Source organism: Arachis ipaensis, chromosome B8, assembly GCF_059453495.1.
Source record: "Arachis ipaensis isolate K30076 ecotype BB chromosome B8, ASM5945349v1, whole genome shotgun sequence".
Taxonomy (NCBI): Eukaryota; Viridiplantae; Streptophyta; class Magnoliopsida; order Fabales; family Fabaceae; genus Arachis; species Arachis ipaensis.
In genome coordinates this window covers 86799063-86812386 of record NC_142443.1, presented here as the reverse complement: position 1 = coordinate 86812386, position 13324 = coordinate 86799063, and the positions used below count along the sequence as shown (strand labels likewise).

The window sequence follows — 13324 nt, the reverse complement described above, 5'->3', positions numbered from 1 at the left end:
TTTTGAGTACTTATACATTGCTCCTTGTGTATTTTACTCTATGTGCTGCATTTTGCATCTTTAGTTCATACTTTAGCCATTTAGTTTATTTTAGTTATTTAGTTTAGTTTGCAATTCTGATTTATTAGTGGATTAATTAGTATAGTTTACCCTTTTTAGCATAAGATAGTATAGTTTAAATAGAAAAATATAAAAAGGAAGTAAACTAGAAACTTTAACAGAATCAAAACAACCCACACCTTGTATATATAGCATTACATGTTAGTTGACAACATTTCATCAAGGAGGAACATTAAAACTTTAAAAGCTACCCTAAATAATTTTTTCAAAAGAATAATGGGAATTTTTAACTAAACCTACATATAATATATGAATGATATATGATGCTTGAGTTAGAGAACACACAGCCTGTGAGTCTTGAGCATAAATTGTATGGTTGCATTCAAACCATAATTTCATTTCTGTGTGTCACATTTCTTTTTATTCTGATGTTCTTTACTTTGCTTTAATCTATATGTCAAATTATAGAATATAGAATAGATACATACCAAGAGAATGATTGAGGCCATCATTTGATTTTAGCTCACTCACCCCAAATTAGCCTACCTTTTACATTACCCTTGTTAGCCCCCTTGAGCCTTTCAAAACCCCTTTATTCTATTTAGCCAAATTACTAGCCTTAAGCAGAAAAACAAAATAAAATCCCAAGTGAATCCTTGGTTAGCTTAAGATAGAAAATTATAAATAGAGTTAAATGTGGGAAACCTTTTGGGAACATGGATGATAGAAACAAAAGGTAGAGAAGTTAAAAGGAATAAAATAAAATTTGGGAAGCATGCTCATGAGAAAATCTAAATGATTCAATTATCATGTGCATTAAAAAAAAATAGTTAATTTTTTCAGCATTTAAATAAAAGGGGATACAAAAGAAATTCCCCAATGCAAAATAAAAACAATGCACATGGGAAAAAAAATGATAAAAAGTGAAACATGAGCATGTAACAATAAGTGGGAAATTATGGGAAAATAGGTAAAGAAGTTTTATCTTGCTGAATATGTATGTTAGGTGAGATCTTAGTCTAATTAAGGATTCACTTATTAGCTCACTTGACCCTATACATAAATCCTTACCTTTACCTTGACCACATTACAACCTTAATTAAGACCTCAGGACTTTTTGGTATGACTATATTCTATAATTGTTGATTGGTTAGATGAAAAACAAAGCTGTAGAAATTAAGAATAAAAAGAAAAATAGAGTGAATAAACCCAATAAACACTGAGTGACTAGAGAGTAGACACAAAATCCAGTGAGGGTTCAATAACTCATCAACATATATCTGTGCTCAAAATTTACTAATTGTTTTGTAAGTTTGTACAATGTTTTCTTTCCCATCTCATTTTCTAAAGTACTTTATTATTTAAGGGTTGGCTATATATATAGATACATAAACCCTTGAGAATGTGAATTAACTTAGCTACATGTAAACTTTATATATGAGTGGATGAATTAGAATTGCATGACTCATTAGGTAGATGCATTTAGCATAGAATTGCATTTCCTAACACTCCATCACTTTAACCTTAATTATTTACCTTGGATTTAGCATGAGGACATGCTAGTGTTTAAGTGTGGGGAGGTTGATAAACCCATATTTCATGAGTTCTTTTGTGCTTAATTAGAGTGATTTATTCAACTTTTCACCTACTTATTCACATTAATTGCATAGTTTTACTTTCCCTTCCTTATTATGTCATATAATGAAAAACATGTTTTCTAAGCTTTAAAAATTAATCATTTTAATTACCTTTATTTCCATTCGATGCCGTGATTAGTGTGTTGAGTAGTTTCAGATTTTCTAAAGGCAGAATGACTTAAGAGGATGGAAAAAGGAAACATACTAGGATGGAAGGAGGAAGCAAAATGGAGCTTTAAAGAAACTGGTATCCACGCGATCGCATGGATGACGCGATCGCGTGCCAAGCACGAATCAGCAGCGACGCGGCCGCATGCCTGACGCGACCGCGCGCCTCAAGCAAAATACACATGACGCGATTGCATGACTGACGCGACCGCATGGCAAGGAAAAGCTCCAAATGACGCGACCGCGTGACCCACGCGGACGCGTGACAGAGGCCACACTCCAGAAATTACAGAATACGCCCCAGCGAATTCTGAAGCCCTTTTTGGCCCAGATCCAAGTACAGACAGCATAGACCAGAGGTTATAAAGTGTGGGAATGCTTCCATTCAGAGAGAGCTCGCATATTTTCACCTTTCAATGATTTAGATTTAGTTGAGAGGGAGATCTTCTCTCTCTCTCTTTTAGGATTTAGGATTTCTTCTTGTTTTAAGAGTAACTCTGGATCCAGGTTTAATGTTCTTTTAGTATTACTTCTATTTATTTATTCCAACATTTGAATTGATTATTATTATAAATTGATCTAAGAATTATTCCATGTTACAGATTTCTAATTGAATTAATGATAATTTGAGGTATTTTCAGTTTATGATTGTTCTCTTGATTTAAGTTGCCATTGCTTCCCATCTAAGGACACTTTTATTATTTCAGCAATTTACTTTTTCCCCTTTTGGTTTTGGTTAAGAATTCAGTAACTCAACAGTTATTAAACTCAACATAATTGATAATCGTTATCTTGCTAATTAAGTTGAACTTAAATAATCCCAACCTTTTCTTAAGAAATAATTAGGATTCAAAGGTCCATTTAATTAGTCCCTTGACTTTCCTTTGCTCCGGTAAAGGTTGACCAAGTGGAATTAAGATACAACTTTCATTATTGTTGAGAAGCGTAACTAAGTTGGACTTCTAATTTCCCTTTTCTTGCCAAAAGTTTTTTTACAGTTATTATTTATTTTTACTTGCCATTTAATTCACTCATCATTTAAATTACTTGCTTCTCACCTTCTAAACCCCGATTACAACCTTTATAGCCAATAATAAGAACACACTTCCTCGCAGTTCCTTGAGAAGACGACCCGAGGTTTGAATACTCGGTTAACAATTTTTAAAGGGGTTTGTTACTTGTGACTACCAGCACGTTTGTAAGAAAGGTTGATTGCTTGGTTTAGTAGCTATACTCACAACGAGAGTTTTTATAACCTCTAAACCATCAATCTTCTGCTCTTTCAATGTTAGCTTTCTAATGCCGCTAGAATCAACTTGTTTGGACCTCTGTAACTCATGTTATGCCCAGATGAAGGTGAAGAGGCCAGTCTGTAAAATACCCTGGCGTGCCACACCTAAAACTGGCGTGCCCCGCCCATGTAGAACTCTTCTATCTTCTTTGCTGGAATGTTGGCCTGGCGTGCCACGCCCAAAACACCAAGTGGCACGCCCTCTTTGAGATCATGACTTCACAAGCTTGGCGTGCCACACCCAAAGCACCAAGTGGCAGGCCCATTGATGAGAGTTGGGTTCACAAGCTTGGCGTGCCACACCCAGAGCACTTAGTGGCATACCCATTGATGAGAGTTGGATTCACAAGCTTGGCGTGAAATGCCCCGAGCACCAAGTGGCACACCCATTGATGAGAGTTGGGCGTGCCACGCCTTCGAGCATGCCCATTCTCTTTTTCAAATCCCTAAGCCTGGCGTGCCACGCCCAAAGTTCCATGTGGCATGCCCAGAGTGATGCAACTTCCTCCCTTTTCTGACATGTAGATATGGCGTGCCACGACCATGAGTGGCGTGCCACGCCCCTTGCAGATAGTGATCCTGGAGTGCCATGCCCTCTTTGGCACGCCAGAAATTTGCTCTTTTCTTCTTTTTGGCTTGTTTTGTACTTTTTGCTTCTTTTTTCCACCATTTTCTACAAAGTTAAACAATTCAAAGAAATCAAAGCAATATACAACTTAAGCACAATAAATACTCAATAATTGTACATTATGAACTAATTTTTAATATGAAAAAGCATAGAAAAACATAACATGATGCGCAGTCATCAATTTCTTTCCTATTGTTGACAGTGATTTGACAGAGGGGAGGCGTTTTGCTTGGAAATGCTATAGGAATGGCTTGAGAGAAACTCATTTGTCTAGTCACATAATGGGGGGCATGGAGTATAACTGGGCATTGGTCTTTTTTATATTGAGATATACCTGTCAGTATCACTTGAACTATGAGGATGTTCGACCACATTTCATTATTTGAATGTTGACCATTATCATCATTGTTTTTTCGAACCATTGGGTGTTGAAATCAAGTTGGTTCACATTTACGATCGACAAATTGAGCAAAGTTTAAGTCCTTATTTTGAAAATGTTTGCTTGAATGGAGCTTAGAGAAAACCTCCCAAAATAGTTCAGTGGTCGAGTGTGAATGGATGAAATTTGGCTGCAGGGTAACCAATCGAAGGCCTTCGGTGCCTAGTCCCTTGGGGAGAAGTGTTCTTCCATTGTGCTTCATATGTTTTCCAAAATATGGATTGAGCTAAAGCTATAGTAATCAAAGTGCTCCTCCAACACTGATTGAGGATCTGGTACAGAGACTATCGACCATTTAACCCGATTCATCCTACAAATTTCCCGGAAGAAGCAAGGTCAGATTAAGCTTTTGCTTTTCATGAATAAGGGAAGCAAGGAGATATATAGCTTTTAACCTAAGGCACTTCTTGAACAAAAAACTATGGCATTAAGCCAGTAAAAGAGGAAGGCCATATGCTCCTCATCTGTAACTGGTGTACCTTATTCTCCCATGTTTTGTTTGATGAATTCTCCATAGGAGCTTTTTTTGACGATGTTGTTTTTGTGTTCAGGTTTCATGTCAAAAGTAATTGTAGAGCCATTTGATGGGAGTCCTGTGATAGCTGCTGCATCGAAGAATGTGAGACTAACCATACCACATGGTATATGAAAATTGTTAGTTGTTTTTCTCTGAAAACATAAGGCAACTCCAATCATCCAATGACGAGTTGATGGTTGCTGTTGTGAAAATTTGAGAAGGTCAAAGATTCCTTGAAATTTCTATGCTTCTGTTTTAAAAGGTTCTAATCCTTTAAACCAGGCAAGAAAATTTGCATCTTTGAAAGAAATATTGGGATTGTTACAAAATGGATTGGCATGATCTATTAAAGGGACAATAAAAAAGTTTTTTTGATTAGCAAATCTTGATTTTCACTACTAGGGAAATAGTGAAAAGCATTTTTTGGTTGTTCTGGAGAGTTAAAAGGGTTGAGGAAACAATGAAGTTCATTTAAAAAGGGAACAAAGTCTTTTTATCATTAGTAGTATCTTTTGGGTCCTCGATAATAGTACCAACTTCGGTGGAAAGAACTTTTAAACTTGAGTGCTTGGATGATTTCGCAGGTTCTTATTCCTTTTGGTGTTGTACAGGCTATTTTTCCTTGGCTTTCACTAGGGATGATACCATGGAAGTTGAAGCATCTATCTCTGCATATTTTGAATGGAAGTAAATTTAATCATTAGTTCTCGAAACAAATAAAAGTGAGAAAAAAAACAGTCGTACGATAGTGTATAAACTCTGGAGATTAGGGTTTCTTGTTTTTAATTTTTAGAGTAAGAAGTTTAATAGAGAAAAAAGAGGAACGTACTAGGAAAACGCAGAAAAGTAGTGAAGTTTGAAGCTTGAAAATCTTCGCAATAAATTTTGAAGACAAATAGTCTCATAGGAAATTTTGAATTTTGAAGGATAAAGTGTTTCTCATTAAATATATAATTTTGGAAAATTGAAATATAATGAATTGATAATGTGCAGGACTTTCACAATTAATGAGTTCGTGCTAATTAAGGTAGTTACTAAGTAGGTGAACGAATATCTTTTTCCTTTAATTTCATTTTAATTTTAGGATAAAACTTATTCAGGATTAATTATTTCATCTTCTCATAATTTTCGATGATAATAGTAATCCTACGGGCAATTTATTGCTCGAGGAATTTTGACCGATGAAATCCACACGGATGTCGACTCGATGGATAGGAACCGACATAAAAGGTTTTGATTTATTTAGGCTTGTCAAAAAATGAGGTCAACAAATAAAGTATCTAGATCGATGGTGAATTATGCAAGACCAGTTACTTTGTTATGCATTTGGTGGGAATAGTTATTTTTTAACTTCTCAAGGGGTGATACTTGGAAATATAGGATTCGTCGGCTTGCTCTATAAATTAAGCAGGTTCAGAAGTGGCAAGGGGGTTGAAATTCGTCTTCAAGAAATATTCTCGCACACTCAATTTCCAGTGAATTTCTAAGTCTGCCAAGAGTTTCTTTCTGTAGGATTCCTTCCATATCCTTTTGTTTCTTTTAAATTCCTTGAAATTTTCTTTTCTGCAATTTACTTTTCTTCTGCAAAGTCTTTTCTTTTCTTTACAATTCTGCATTTGTCTTTGCTTTTCAAAGCCCTTCGACAGTGTTTGAGGAATTTTACTGTTTTCTTTAAATTTGAAGTCATTTAATGTATTTCCTATAATTTGATATTGAAGTTATTCAATTCTAATTTACATTTCGAGTACATTCATTTTTATTTGTTCAAAATGGAGTCTTTGGTGTAATTTTTGAAACTGGTATTCATACAAGAGGAGTAGGTTTCGCTCCCAGATTATAGATAATGAACCAACCTAGATTTGCATAAAATTTGCATAACACCTATATTTTTTTTTGCTTCTTTTATATGTAACATTTATCCAAGTTAATCTTATCATTTTTCCATTTTTCCTCTTCCTTCTTGTCCATCACTACCAAGATAGTCATCACCTTAGAATCATGGCATTAGTAACAGACAATGCATGTAAGTCCAACGACAATGGTGGTGCGGCGATGGTATGTTGGGTAGTGGATCTTATGTGGCCTTTATTGTCGAGAATGATGGTGTGTGTTCTACCGATGTTCTCAGGTTTTTGTTTGTCAATATTTTATTTTGATTAGGATTGATTTGTTTGCTGAAGTGAAATGCTACAAAGAAGGAAGATGATGGTGGAGGAGGAAGAAGAGAAAAAGGTGAAAGGAAGAAATTAAGGTAGACAAACCGTTTTTTATTTTTCTATCTTGTATCTATATAATACAACATAAAAACTATTCCGGACCCGGTTCCCTGGGTCCTCCCTCGAATTAGCTATACCTGCATACCTGGGCCTAGACCATAACCGTGGCCCAAACCAGCTCGATAAAGCATGCCCACCTAACAACCGAACCATCCGGTCAAGCATGACCACCTAACCGATATTCAAATTCAAATACTTCCCTTATCTTAGCTAACAAGATAAGATAAAATAACGACTGCAAACTATATAAAGGGAGCCAAGGGCTCTCTCAGGTACGACACAAATCCCTAACTCTCACCTGCCTCTCGGATCCATTCTGACTTGAGCATCGGAGTGTCTTTGCAAGTACCACCCCATCGGCATTTTCTTCACAACTCTTTTCTCTTCTTCCATTAGTGCTCCATTGATTCTTGTGTTAGAGAGATCCTTGTTAGCTGATCTTCCTGATTCTTGTGGTTTTGGCTCTTCCTTGAACTCCATCGGTTGCTTCATCTCTTGAGCTTCTTGTTTATCTATCAAGGAAAGCTCCAGATGCTTGCCTGGTGGTTCATTGCTGTTCTCCTTCAGAGAGCTCTCACTATATTCTTCCTTTAATTTCTTGCTCTCTTGCTCAGATTCATGCACGGGCTTGGAGGCCTGGAAAGTGAGCTGCTCATCATGTATTCTTAGTATCAACTCTCCTTATTCTACATCAATGAGTGCTCGACCAGTAGCTAGAAATGGTCTCCCCAAAATAATGGGATGGAGGTAACTTTCCTCCATGTCCAGAACAACAAAGTCAGTGGGGAGAAAGTAGTTTTCTACTTTCACCAATACATTTTCAACTACTCCTTCGGCCTGCTTCTGAGTTTTATCTGCCAATTGGATGATTACATCCGTAGATCTCAGCTCATTGATTTGCAACTTCTTCATAAGAGATAGAGGCATCACATTTATGCTAGCCCCTAGATCACAAAATCCTCTGTCAATTTTTATCTCTCCTATGGCACAGAGAATATGAAAGATTCCTGGATCTTTTTTCTTCAGGAGTACACCCTTCTTGATGAGGGCACTACATTCCTTGTTCATTGTCACTATTTGTCTCCCTTTTAAGGTTCCTTTCTTGTTCAACAGCTCTTTCATACATTTGATGTAGGTGGACATCTGTTGGAGAGTTTTGATAAAGGGAATGTTGACATTGAGAGATGCAAACACATCTAGGAATCTTGAATATGACTTTTTTTTTCATCTCCCTTGAGTCTCTGAGGAAATGGTTCCTTTGGCATATAAGGTTTGAGGAATTCTTTCTCTTTTTGTTCCTTCCTCTGTTCAGGGCTAGCCATTTCTTCTATCTCCCTTACATTCTTCCTTGACTCTCCTTCATCATGCTCTGAGTGTCTGGAGCATTCTTCCTTCAGAACTTTTTCACTGCTTAGATTGATTGACTTGCATTCTTCCCACGTTACTTTCTTGGTCTCTCCTCTTGGATTTTTCTCTGTGTCACTTGGAAAACTATCATTAGACTTCGGAATTTGTTGTGAAAGATGTCCTACCTAGGATTCGAGATTCTTAAGGACCTCCCCTTGGCTTTTCATACTACCTCTCACTTCTTTCTGGAATTTTTTTATGTCTTTACACTCCTTGTAAAGGTTTGCAAGCATAGCTTCTATTTTGGCCATTCTGTCATCATCATGTGGTGATGGTTGGTTAAAGTTGGGATGCTGAGAGTGATTATTATAGTTTTGGTATGGTGGCTGTGAATAAGTATTTTGTGTTGTCTGGTATGGGTGTTGGTTGGAGTTTTGGTGAGTGAAGTTGTTATACTGGTTTGGATTATGGGCTCTGTGGTCTTGGCCTTGGCTTTGTTGGTTCCCCCACCCAAAGTTTGGGTGGTTCCTCCAACCAGAGTTATAAGTTTTAGAGTATGGATCATTAGCTTGCCTAGATGAATTTCCAAGGTAATTAGCTCCCCCCCAGTTAACTCCTTCTTATGTCTCTAATTCTTCTTGGGGTGATGGTTGAGTGTGGATAGTTGCAGCCTGAGTCTTCTCCATTTGCTTGGTCAATTCAGCCAATTTCTTGGTGATCATCTTGTTCTGGGCCAGGATTGCATCCATATGGTTTAATTCCAAGACTCCCCTGTTGTTGCTCCTATTTGAGGCATAAAAGTACTCATTGTCAGCCATTGTCTCTATAATATCAGTGGCCTCTTCAATGGTCTTCTTCTTGTTTAGGGAACCTCCAGATGAGTGGTCTACAGCCTTCCTTGATTCACAATTCAGTCCTTCATAAAAGATGTGGATTTGCACCCACTCATTAAACATATCAGGGGACATTTCTTTGTGAAGTCTTTAAATCTCTCCCAAGCTTCATAAAGAGTTTCACCATCCTGCTGTCTGAATGTCTGCACTTCAGTTCTTAGCCTATTTACTCTTTGTGGAGGGTAGAACCTTGTTAAGAATTTGTTCATTACATCTTCCCAAGTTGTCAAGCTTTCCTTGGAGAATGATTCCAGCCATTTTGATGCTTTGTCCCTCGAAGAGAATGGAAACAGTAGCAATCAATAGGTGTCAGGATGAACACCATTAGATTTAACCGTGTCATATATCCATTGGAATTTAGTGAGATGCTCATTAGGATCCTCTTGGGCACTTCCCCCAAAAGAGCAATTGTTCTGGACAAGCGTTATGAGCTGAGGCTTCAATTCAAAATTATTAGCATGGATAGTTGGCCTTTGAATACTTCTACCACAATTTCCTGGATTTGGATTGATGTATGATCCCAGAACTCTCCTCTCTTGTCCAGCAGGGTTAGCTCCACCTCTTATGGCATGATTGTTCACCTCTCCTTCATGATGGTTTTCCATATCATCCTCCATAGTTATATCAAAGTATTCATCCTCTTCTTCTGCACCAACAACTCTTTTTCCTCTTGCTTCCCTCCTTAATCTCAGGAAAGTTCTTTCTGGTTCACTATCAAAGGAGGTTGAGGTTTCCTTTTTCCTACCTGTCATACAATGAGCAAGTACAAGAAATAGCAAGTGTATAGTCTACTAAAATAGAGTATAGTTAGCTTGTTGGGAAGTAAAGAGAATGAAGACGTTAAAGAGAAAAAAAATTGCAGAGAACAGAAATGACAGCTGAAAGTAAAATTGAATTAATCAAAAAAAAAAAAGTGCTCAATCTAGTTATCCTTCAATTTAGTAATTGTCAATACAAAACCAATCCCCGGCAACGGCGCCATAAACTTGATGCGTGAAAATTTGCCTCTCAACAAATTTCCTTCCGGCAAGTGCACCGGATTGTCGTCAAGTAAAAACTCAATGTAGAGTAAGGTCGAATCCTACAGGGATTGGTAGATTGAGCAATGTTAATTGAAGAATTGTGCTAGTTGGGCGAAATCGAACTTGAAATTGGGAATTGCAGAAAGTAAATTGGCGAGAAACTTAAATTGCAAGAAAGTAAATGAACATAAATTAAATGGCTGGAAAATAAATGACAGAAGCTTAAATTGCATTAAATTAAATGGGAATGAGGAATTAGCATGAAATTAAAGACAGTAAGTAAATAGAATGGGTAGATTAGAGATGGGGATTCATTGGGTTTTAGGAGATATTGAATTCTCCGGATCAAATCATTTTCATCTCTTCCTCAATTAATGCATTCGTTGACATTGCTTGGCAATCTTAGATGATTGGATCCCAATGTCTTGGGTCACCAATCTCTCTAAGCTTGAACAATTGCCCAATGTCTTGATTTAATTACTCGTGGGAAGAGTTGAAGTTCGATCACTGACTATACCACACAAATTCATAAATCAAAGTATTGGTAGGATTACATGTCACTATATCCATCCAACCCCCAATCTAATCCAATGTGAGAAAGCACTTCTAGCATGAACTCTTCATTCCTCTCTCGAGGCTCCGAAGAATTCCAATTATGGATAGCTTCTCTCTTAAGACAACTATCCAATTGAATTAAGACTGAAAGCTTTCTAACAAAATCAAGAGAAAAGAGAGAAGAAGAAGATGTAAACTACTATTGATCCATTGAATTACAATAGAGCTCCCTAACCCGATGAAAGAGGTTTAGTTGTTCATAGCTTTCAGAATGAAAATTCGGATTGAAAGATACATTGGAAAGGAAGATTAACAGAAAGAAATGTGCAGTAGAAAGTGAAAGTCCGAAAATGTCAAAAAGGATCCGTCCTAACTTAAATTCTAAGCTATTTATACACTCTCTTCCATTGATCTTCAATCTTTGATTTGGGCTTTTGGCCTTGGTGGAATTGGGTTGAATTGGCTCCAACTGGTTTCCTTGCTGTTGAGAAGAGATTGGTTTGAATTGTGAGTTCTGATGCTTCACGTTGGAGTCAACGTTCGATGGCAAACGTTGACTCAAACGCCTTTCAGAAGAAGACCAAAAGACCCGATACTTTGCTGTCATTTGCGTTTGACTCAACGTTGGAGGGCCAACGTTCTGCTTATCCACACGTACGCGTGCTTCACGCTTAAACGTGAAGTCTGTGATTTTGCTGATTCACGTGTACGCGTGCCCCATGCATGCATGTGATGGCTATGATTTTGCTTCCTCACGCATGCGCGTACACCACGCTTACACGTGAGTTGCCTTTTTTCCTATCGTCATGTACCCGTCACTGACGCGTGCGCGTCGATTCACGTTTTTCAAATCCAAATCCTGGGTTCTTTATCGTGGACGTTGGAGGCTAGCGTTTGACGCAATGTTGGACTCCAACGTTTGGGTAATGACACGTACGTGTGACCCATGCGTACGCGTGGATGGTCAATTTTGCCATTCCATGCGTGCGCGTGACTTACGCTTGCGCGTGGATACAAAAATTTTGCTCTTTCACACGTACCTGTCGTAGACGCATACGCGTCACTCAAAATTCATTTAGCTCCAGGATTGAACTTTTTATCACCACGTTGGGGGTAATGTTGGATGTCCAACGCTCCCTCCAATGTGGGCATCAGTAACTCATAGAGAGATTTGCTCTGATTTTCTTCCAACGTTGCGTCCTCTTCATCTTTTCCAAGCTCCTTCTTCAACCTTCTTTCATGCTTTCTTTCACCTATCATCAACCAATACATGCATCAAAGCCTTGCTAAAGTCATGAGAATTTTGATCATTCTTAGCACACAAATAATTATAACATAATTCTCATGAAATCGCATCAAATTAATCATAGTTGGATGAATCTAGGTATGCATGAATTTCTACCCAAATTGCTTACTTATAGCTCAAGAAAGTGCATAAAACCTATTAAAAACAAAGAAAAAGGATAGTAAAACTAGCCTAAGATGCCCTGGCATCAAAGACCCCCAAGAATGCCTACTGGCTTTCGATGCAAGGATGAACCTGGAAGGAGCCGCCGATGCGGTCTGATGTAGGGCATTCCCGGTTACCCTGGCCAGTCTGGCAATCAAGTGGTTTAACACCCTCCCGAACGGTTCGATTGCAATTTTTGACGATATCTCTAGGAAGTTCATGGCACAATTTACTACTAGGATTGCCAAAGCTAAACACCCAATTAGCCTGTTTGAAGTCACCAAATGACAAGACGAACCCACGATAGGTTCAATGATGAGTGCCTAACGGTGGCTACCGTTGCCAAACAAAAAGACTCATGAATGAAGACTTTCGGAAGTACCTAACCACCAAATCGATGTGGATAATGCATGAGATTCAGAACATGGCCAAGGAGTATATAAATGACGAAGAGGTCAGCCAAGTCGTGGTTGCCAATAAGTGGTACCATGGCAACATGGTACCACGAAGCAATCCCGCTCCTAAGAAAACCTCAAAGGAGCACTTCAGGCCCACCCCCACCAAGTGACCAACTAGAGTGGGAAAATTCATAAACTACACCCCTACTAGCCCCAATCATGGAGATCTATCACCAGAGAGTAGCACGGGGCATCCACCCAAAGGCATGACAATTGAAGGAACAAACAGGCAGTAGAAAAAGGCTGTATTATGACTATCATAGAGGATACGCGATATGAGAATTATCGTCAGCTAAGAATTTCTTCTCGGTTAGAGGAAAGAACTTCGTTGCAAGTATAGTTCCCAACCGACAAGTAATGCTCAATCAAAGTTTAGTTTTGTTTGTCACGAGTGTAAACCAATAAAAATACTGAGAGTATTGGATCTCAGGTCGTCTCTCAAAGGAATTGCAGTGAGGTGTGCACATTATTGGTTATGGTATCCAAGGGGTGGTTTAAAAATAAGGGGACAAGAAATTAAATAGCAAGAAAGTAAATAAAACAACTAAATAAAGCAAGTAATAAAGAGACTCATGAATGAAGA

The 13324-nt window shown here is 38.0% G+C and overlaps 1 non-coding gene across 1 annotated transcript; it reads left to right on the top strand.

Moving 5' to 3' along the window:
* Window positions 1-9313: 9313 nt before the first annotated feature.
* Window positions 9314-9420, top strand: LOC148548710 (small nucleolar RNA R71). The gene has a single exon (XR_015898662.1). It is a non-coding gene; the product is annotated as a small nucleolar RNA R71 (small nucleolar RNA).
* Window positions 9421-13324: the final 3904 nt, after the last annotated feature.